Here is a 10,070-nt window from a genome sequence, read left to right as displayed (position 1 = left end):
GAAAGCTGACTGCCAGGTGCATGAAGTGTAAGGATATCTGTGCTTGCTATGTACGCACCAAAGGTTTGATTTGCATTAAAACAGTGTTGAGTTGGAGGGAAAAGAATGAGAGAGAGGATAGGTAGGCACCTACACCACCACCACCACCACCTCTCTGCCTGCTGAAAAGGTTTGGGTTTCATGGTAGAAGCACAAATACAGAGAGAAGCTAAATAATTAAAGCCTGGCATTATTGGCCAAAGTAATTCCTAGTAATTGGGAGAGTACTTTTTTTTTTTTTCCTGGTGCTTAACAGACAAAGCTCATTTTGAAAAATTTAGGTGCACTAAAGCATTCTAGCATTTCTTCTAGTCTTGGCAAAACTTACATTACCTTGGGAAAAAAAACTTACCCAACACCACTGAGCACATGGGCTTATCTGCAACCTAATACTGTTATTGTAAGGGTTTGTATAGTGCACTTCCTGCCTTTAAGCTTACACAACAGGATATTTAAATTACAAAGACAATGAAGAAATGAGGCAAAATGGTCTTGATATTAAAAATGTTCTAGTTGTTCTAATTTCTCATGAAGTGACTCGCAGAATTAACGAGTAAACACAAGGCCACTCCTGGAGTCGCACTGCCTAACAAACTGCAGACAAATTAAAGGCAGCAAGCAGGCAGGTTCAGGGTTTATCAGCTGTCCCACTATGCTGTGAAAAACGTATAACTTACAAGTATAATGGCAGCCACTACCCTTTACTACTGTTAACAGTCTGTCACTGTTTCCATTGTTAACTTGGTCTTCAGGGTTTAATATCTCACCTGTATCAAATTGCATCAGGTCAAAACTTGGCACACAGGTGTGTCTGGATGCTGGATGGTACTTTTTTTTTTTTTTTTTTTAACAACAAAGTTAAATTATATCAATCAGAGCTGGCCTGAGGAATAACTTCTTTTTTTTTTTAAATTAGTTTTTAGTTTTTCTTTTCAGGCACTGTTTATTCACTTACCAAATCTGAACACAAACAAAAGTTCAATTTTTTACTGAAAAATCTCCCCAAATATAATTCAATTGGCCCATTCAATCTTTTGGTTTGTATTCAGTTTGTGTTGATGTAGCTATTTTAGAGATTTCTATCTGAGTGGGCTCTCCTTGTCTTATGCTTTTCTCATCTACCACCTTGGACTACTGGGAGAAAATTAATTAACCCATACTAGACTGCATCAGACCTTATTTTTTTCTCTAATTTGTCTTTGGGACAGACTATCTGTTCTATTCAAAGTATACTTATTCTCTTTTAGCTGTATGACTGACTCACTCCGACTGCACAGTCAGCTCAAGGAAGGTGCAAAATCATTTTTGGCAGAGATTGATGAATGGACGTAACCCTTGCTAAGCTCTATGTTAGGTACAGATCACCAAATCACAGAAATTCCTGAGCAGGAAGGGACCCACAGGGATTATTGAGTCTCTTTCCTGGCCCTGCACAGCACAGCCCTAGCAATCCCACCAGCTGCCTGAGAGCGTTGTCCAAACACTCCTTGAGCTCTGGCAGGGTTGGGGCTGTGACCACTGCCTCGGGGAGCCTCTTCCAGTGTCTGACCACCCTCTGGGAGAAGAACCTTTTCCTAATATCCAGCCTAAACCTTCTCTGACATAGCTCCATGCTCTTTTTGCTGAATTCTTTGCACTGGATTCTGAGGCCAGTGAAAACACAGTTCCAAACATGGTACCAAGCATGACTCGTGCCACGGTTTTCTCTGCCAGGGTCAACAGAGATCTAGGGGTATTTCATTACAGCAGTAGTGAGTGCAGCTCTCTAAAAGTACCGACCCATTTTGCAGCAATGAGAAAGCAAGGCTCAGAGAAAAAAAGTGGCTTATGCAGCAAGTAGAGTGTCTCCCCCAAACCCAGTATATACAGCTGCAATGGATATCATACCCAGCACAGTGCTTTGTCAGCATGGGAGAGATGTGTTAAATTAGCTGAGCTGGTTAGAGCATGGTTAGCAACTAACACCAAGGTTGTGGGTTTGATCCCTGTATGAGCCATTCACTTAAGAGCTGGACTCAACAATACTTGTGTGTCCCTTCCAAATGAGAATATTGGGTGATACAATTCCTGCTTCCCCTGCTGAGGCAGACTGCAGATGATACCTGGGGAGAGAGGACCATGGCACACGTCGTCCTGCCGGCAGGTAGGTGCAGATGCAGCTGCGGTCAGCCAGTAATTGCTTGGGATGCAGCCACATCAGCTCTGCTGGGTGGTGCAGTCCTCCCTCTCTCCTCATTTACCTGCGCGGTACTGGGCTCTTTGGCTGGATCTGCCCCTGTGCTGGGACCCAAGCTGCATGGGGGGGAAAGAGGACAAGTCTCGCAAACCTTTGGTAAGGAATGAGTATCCACTCGTGAGCAGCTCGAGTGAAATTCAACTTAGATCAATAGTAGGAGTTCTAAACCCGTTTTGCATTAGTGTTGGGAAAAAAAAATGCATTAGTACATGGATGAATGTAACTTATTCATGGGTTTATGAGCCCAAAGGTCAGGGAGTAGAGGACTCTGCAATAGCTTTGATGGTTACATTCTTCCATTCATATCTCTGATTAAGTTTAAGTGTAAAACTCATGGAATTTCCCATTAACTGTACATCTGAGGAAGCTGCTGAATGCACTTATGCAAGTTCAGATAAGAAATTTAAGTTATACAAACTAGTCACACATCGCCTTGCTTTCGATAAAGCAAAAAAAGGACAGAAGGATTGTATGTGTGCTAAATAAATGACATTAGATGAAGTAATGCCTTTTTTGGACATTTTCCACTTTGAATTTGGAAGTCAGGAGCATCTGGAAAACCACATTTTTTTGAAATATAGTGGGAAATGATTAAATAAGAATGTTGCTGTCAGTCTCTTGCGTGCAAATCTTGCAGGGTCTGGAAATTGCCAGTGAACTTTGGAGAGAATTTTACCCTTAATATGGACTAAACACATTTGGTAGTCTAGGAGAAAACACTTGGCTACAAACCAAGCAAATACTTCCTTTTAAAAATGTTCTAGTGAGCAAGTGAAAAATGAGGTCATTCATGCAAATATCACATTAACCAGCACTTTTTTATAACCAGATTATGGCTACTATGCCTGCCCTGCAGCAGAATGGTGTGGACTCAGTAGAAAATACTTGAACATATCATTAATATAGTTATATATTCCTTGCAAAAGTACTTCTGAATGAAATAAGGAGTGTACAGAGGTACTGTTAATGCTCTACCAAGTTGATTCCTCCAAAAATCAGAGGTGGAAACACAGTAGGCTTCAAGAGTAGATATAAGTGGCGGCTAGGGGTCTACAAAACCAGCCAGCTTTGTCCCAGCTCCCACAGCAGAGCTCCTGGCTGTGCTCTCACCAGCCACTCATCTTTGGTTCCTACAGCTTAGGGCAGCGGTTCATGTTCAGCTGTTTACACCAGCTTCCAGTCGCTGGCCTCGCACGGACTTGGCACTGGGACTACCATAACATTCATTGGGGTTACAAAGCAAGTGAGAACTGCCAGGATGCTCCTGGCCTCTCTTCACAGTCCACTGACCCCTTCTTCCAATTTATGCCTTATGCTGTCTCTCCCGTGGACTACAGACATACAGAAGCTTGTGTCGTGTCAGTTCTACCTAGTGGAGCCTTCAGGGAGTTAACACCAAATGGTTAACCCAACTCTCTTCAGTTCTGTAACAAAAAAAATAAACACACACTTTAGGCTTAGTGACAGCAAATGCAGTTGATAGTACACACTCATATGCATCCTTCTTCTCTGGAGAGACAAAACATTGGCTTGGACAATACTGACAGCGTCATTCTGCGAGCATTTTTGGCAGCATTGTTTCCACACTTATTTTGCAATCTATTATTTTTATTACCCAAAGTCCTATCTAAATAAATAGGATCCTGGAGTTGTTAGATAATAGAGAGATTTGGCATGAAACGTTCTCATGTCTTAGAGAAAAATATGTGGAGTATTACACAGCAACATACTTCATATCAATAAAAGTATGACTAGTGGTGCAACTTGTATTGCAAGAACATTGTCATACTACTGATGTGAAATGCAGATCTGCTGCATTTGACTTTATAAAGCATAACCCTTTTATTATGTGAGGCACCTAGGAGCAAACAGGGTGCTTGCACCATTGATATTAATGTGATCCTTTGCAATAAAAACAGTACTTGGAATCTTTTTCACAGCAGAAGGAATCTAAGAGTTGCTGGCATATGTGATAACTGTTTTATTGAGTGAATACATCTCTGCTTTTGTCAGAGAGGCAAATGAAAATGTAAATATAAAGAAAAAAACCCAGATAAGGTGTTGCTCCACAAGAACATTCAAAATGAAGAAATATCTTCCAAACAGCCTGTTCTCTTCAGGAAGCTAGATAAGTGTTTTAGAATAAAAGTGCTGCTTATTCCTGAATGAGGCACCCACATAGGGAGCTGCTTTAGTTTGGTTATTCTGCAAACAATTCCGATAGCAAAAGCTCTGCCAGCCGGCTTCCTTGGAGAGGAGGGGGGAGGAGGTCTTCACTACATTAGGAGCCTTTTGTTGGTCTGATATGGCTATATTCCCTGTCACACTGGTGTTCAGCAGGGTTTCCAGGATAAAATAGAAATCCAAATAGAAATCCAAATACCCCTTTCTGTCTGCTTGAAAGTTTGTTCTGATTTGAACAGAATTTGTGTACTTACCGGACAATTGAATAGTGTAGTTTAACACTCGGCCTTTTCTGTGCTCATTTTAAAACACCGAGGGGGGAAAAGCAAAGGCGATTATACTGTAGGAAACAGAGAAGCAAAAGTGTACTGCATATGACTAAAATATCTTCAAATCCTTGCCACAGAAGTTTCTCAAAACCTCTCCCTCTCTAAGTAAGGTCTTTGTTGACATGAGTGCCTTGCTTGTTACTGAATGCTCCGGGTTTATTAGCTTTGCAGTTTAACGGGGAAAAAGGCAAATGCCTCATAAAGTCTGTAGCGGACCAACTTCTCTAATTCACTTCTCTCTTTCAAACCCAATGAAAGCAATAAACTAGAAGCCTCCTGCAAGTTTTTGTTAAAAGTTGGAATAATTTTATGCTGATAATTTTATGCAAATGATCTTGTGTGTTTGTTTCAGTGTCTTTCTCTCAGTACAACGAATTCACTTGGTTGATTTGTGGATCCAAATGCGAAAAATTTATGGAGGAATTAGAAAAGTAGACAATTTGGCATAAAATTGTTCAGGGAAGAAAAATGGTCTATCAGCAATGAAAGAAATAGTAGGAAGTTTTTGGAAGAGTTCCTGTTCTCAAAATAATTTTCCCCAAAATTTTGCATATTTATTATGAATTATACTGTTGCAAACTACTGCAGTTTCAGATGTAATGATTGTACTTTAATTTATGTCAATTCAGAAATACAGGCTGGTGTACATAGTTTTAGTAGTAGCAGATACACAGCAACATCTTAGCTACATGCCCTGATCTGGTATTTCCTGATTTGACTTTAGGATGCAGGCACTAGTAGGCTAATGACACACATTTCTAATTTGAATGAGATCCAGAAGGTGGAAAAAAGGTTTGGGAGCTTCTGAATGCTGAGTTTTTTCTGGCTCACTGAAAGGTTAGAAGGCACTGGCAAACTTTTCCTCCAGCCTGTAAATGGATCTGCGTGGACGGACCTCAGTATAGGTTGGATCATCTCTGCTGTGAGGCAATTTAGACTCTAAAGTGTCTGTATTTCTTATCTAAAAGTTCTCTTGTGCTTTCAGCAAAGCAAATATCTGGTGCTGGTTAACTTCTACTGTTTTTTCTGCTGCTGATCATTGAAGATCCACATCCTAGTGCTTACAGCGTATTGTATTACAACCAACCAACTAACTTCCTCTCAAACATGTTACTTCTACTCTGTTGCTTGTGATATTGATGGCTATTTTGACCTCTGCAGTTCTCTAATTACTGAAGCCTTAAAATAGTACATGTCAGGTAAAATATTCTCTTTTTGAAGTTCCTTTTTCCTCGCATGCCTGAGCTGAAAGACCATATAAACTAAGATTATTCAACCACTTTAGACCACTGCACAGAATGTCAAGGGAAATTTTGTTAGCGAGAACAAGTGACTGTTTTGTTCCACTTTTACTTTTGAGGTATTTTTTACTTAGCAGAAGATAGTACAATGATGTATTTGCCATGCCGTTCCAGAAATCATTTCAAGTCTTCTCCTTACTGAACTCGAGAAATGAACATTTGTGAAACTATTTTTTTTCTATAGTCCTTTATTTCAAGTTTGTGGAAAAGCACCAAACAACATGTTCTTTAGAGCTAGCAACCAGTTTCCCCAGTTTTATTAAGCGGCGCATTCGCTGTAACATCAGAGGTCATTTTTAGCTGTTGTACCTCTTTGTCTGGTCCAGTTAGAAAAGCGCACAAGCACTCCAGTACTATCAGTTATGCTTGGAGGAACATAAGAAGGGCAAGGGGGAGGGGAGGGGAGGCGACACAAACTCAGAAATAGCCCATTTTTTTTGCTTTGAGAGAGTACAGCCTGCTAACAGCCAGGTCCAGCGTTCCAGAAAATCGGTGTACTGCAGTATTACTACCAGTAGACAGCATGGAAAAACCCAGTCCACAGATATATGCCCTCCCAATGATCTGTGTCTCAAAGAAAAGAAAAAAACCTTAAAAGTGGCATCCTTATTGAATTTGTCTTCCTTGAAATTGATTCTACATTGTGGCCTACTTCTTTTTTATTTCTGAACCTATTATGGGCCACATCTGTGGAAGTCTGTATCAACTATTCTGAAACCAGCTGCTGCTGAGATTCTTTCAGTTAAGCTGAAATTAAGAACAGGTTTGTGGGCTCCCTACCTGCTGTGAAGCCGTGATGTAGTTTATAAAATTACATATAGGTGAGAAAATCTGACTGCCAGGGCTGGAAAAGTTGGTACATTTAGCAGGAACCTAAAATAACCGTGTACACTGAGGCTATACTTACTTTGCAATATTAACTTTTTCTGCTCTCTTCCTCAGTGTCATTGTAAAAGCAATATTGAATAATTCAATGTAAAAAAACGTGGGTTTGATAGGATCAAAGCACAAAATTCAAAATCAGGCTACATCCTAGCAACCGTGTTGATGGTAGGGGCAAATATGAAAGATATTAGAGTTAAAAATGTTGATTCTTTAAGAAAGGTCTCCAGATTATTTCTGCCATGAGGAAAAGCTCCTTACATACCATAAATGAGATGATGGAGACAAACACCTATCATCTCTTAGCATTAATGCAATTGCATTTTTAGCAAGGGGACAACTTCTATGAATAGAAATTAAAGAGGATATGACCACATTCTGAAACCTGCCACAATTTGTCAACAGATGAAACGAAGTCGCTAATTGTTACACATTAATAGATATGTCAGATCACGAAATATGTGCATGTCTCAAAATGGAAAAATATTTTCAAATCCATTTGATAGATGTATGCCTTACTAAATGAACAGGGTGCAAGAGCTTGACCTCAATCTATGCAGACCCAGAGTATGATGGTGTGAAAAACTTTGATGGGTCAGGGTGTGTGTTTTCACAGTCCAAACTCTGGAAGCAGCCTGATACCACACAGCTACTGAGGCATCATTAGAGAGGGAGGAGAAAAAGATTTTTGCAGTGCACATGAGAAGTCAATGTATTTAATCCAAGAGTATATGCTTGTTATTGATCGAAACCATTTTGTTTCGCTGTGAAATTTGTGCCACCCACAGAAACCCTGAAAGCGCACCAGTGTTAGTATGGCCCATTTTAATTGGGGTCAGAAATGTTAGTTTCCTGTAAAAAAGCATCACTGGGAATGTTTCTATGTGGTGATCTGCAGACGTACATGAGTATTAGAGTTGCCTGTGCCTTCCAGTTTGTAACTAACTTCTGCACAGGCTCTTTGTATTTCCAGATACACCAAGAAAAGGTCTGGTTTAGAATGTGAAGAGTAATACAAGATTATTTGTCATTAGTTTGTGTGCTCTTTTTTCCTGACCCAAGCACAGTTTGAAAGCAAAATCTCTGGCTTAGATTTAAATAGATATATATTGGTTTATTGGCAGAACTGGATAACTAACTGTAAAAGCCAAGGGCTGTGTTTAGAAAGGGTCATTGAGAGACAGATATGATGGGTGACTGAGGAAAAAGCTAGTCCAAATCTTGTGATGGGAGAAATATTCCTTAAAAAAATCAAGAGCTGTAAACTGTCCCAGATTAGCATTATTTAGATATGTTTTCTGATCTTCAGATAGATTTGCAACAACAAAAAATATTCATCAGCACAAAACCTGAGTAACTGAGCAAGCATATGTCAAAAGTTAAAGTGACTGGATCCTCTAGATTACATTTCACTGACTGTATCTGTGTATGTGACATGTACACACACACACACACACATGAAATATAATCCAAACGTGGCTTGTTTGCCTGCCTTGAAGGATTTATCTATGTTTTCAGCTTTGCTTTTAGAGAGACAGCCTTTTCTCCTCGCTATTCTACCATGGTGTTTCTCGGGAACCTTTTCTTATCTAAACTTCTACCAATCACTCCTAAGGCTAAGTTATGCAGACAAGTCATCGCACAGAATTTCATCAAACTGCCATTTTCCCAAACTTAAGAAAGCCTGGTCCCAAATGCTGAACAAATAATTTATTAGACCATAGCAAAAGTAAATAAATGCTTTCCTGCTCCAAGTATTTCATTAGCCAGAATTATTATACATACAAGCCTATAAATAGCAAAACACGTATTGAGCCATTAATATCGCTGACATTCTCATATAAAATACTGTAATTTAGAATTTGAAACTGGAGGACATCTCCTGGAAGATTTCTGGCAAAGATAAAAATGGGTAAACAGTGTCTGAAAACAGATTAATCATCCATGGATATGATACGTTACTAACAAATTGAAAATTAAGAACATTCTCTCTACCTAAAATTTCTAATGACATTGACTATATTATGCAAATACGTTTTGCATATCTTTTAAGTCTATAAATTCTTACACCATTCCAGTTTTGCTTTTAAAACCCAGAAGTGCTGGACTCAGCAGAAGAAATGTGAGAAAATCTCCTATTTAAAATTACATGGACAGAGGAACTCTGCTGGTGACTTTCCGTGAAATTAATATACCGCTTGATTGTTTTTAAGGTCTCTGCATCTTCTGAATTTTTAATTGCCTTTCCATTAAAGTGGAATACCCCTCGCTTACTAAGCCTGAGATGGGTTCTCCAGTCCTTTCACCCCTGTAGCCTCCTGTTTTCTTACGGGAACAAGGAGTGCAAGACTGGGCCCTGTGGAAGAAAATATGGAAAATATTAAGCATTTTAGGCATTACTCTATCAGGTAAAAGAGCAAGCACTGTGTTGTGTATTCTCATGTTTTACTGTCTAAGGGAAAGAATCTGTACAGACTCTGAGAGAAAAGGAGGGGGTCATAAAAATCACATTTTTAGGTAGAGGAGTTGGGAAGGCTCATGCACCTTTCATTGCTCTGACTTGTCAATTTTCGCCATATGGAAATTGTTAGCTTAATACTGTAGTTCTAAATAGTGCCCAGGAATGCTGATTTATAATGGATTTCCTACTCTTTGTGTAAAGAAATGCTAAACTACTATATAAACCATGATTAGAGAATCTATATGCTTGTGTTATAGGTGTGTGCCCAGCGTGAATTCTTCAAGCTTAGAGAGGTGACATCTGCTCTGGTCCACTTGCAGGTAAATCCAGCATCAGTGAACTCAGAATTCCCACAAAATGCTGCAGGTCCGGAGTAACTGGGAACCTAATTTAGTCTGCAATTGAAAAAGTGTGCAGGAAAGATGCTGATGTATAAGGAACAAAATCCAGACATTCCAGATATGTTATTTACTATTGAGGCATTTAAAGACACCACCTTAATATAAGGAAGTTGCCTTTGAAGAATAGGCAACGAGCATTTTTTTAATGCGCATCCTCTCTATATTTTGACCAGCTGCTATGCACGTCTGATTATTTTTTTTCTGTGAATTAGAATTAAATTTGATTGTCCCAAATAC

Source organism: Empidonax traillii, unplaced genomic scaffold, assembly GCF_003031625.1.
Source record: "Empidonax traillii isolate 1590-97213 ecotype Southwest subspecies unplaced genomic scaffold, ASM303162v1 scaffold196:size3368384, whole genome shotgun sequence".
NCBI classification, from domain to species: domain Eukaryota; kingdom Metazoa; phylum Chordata; class Aves; order Passeriformes; family Tyrannidae; genus Empidonax; species Empidonax traillii.
Note: the sequence above shows the minus strand (reverse complement) of the source record.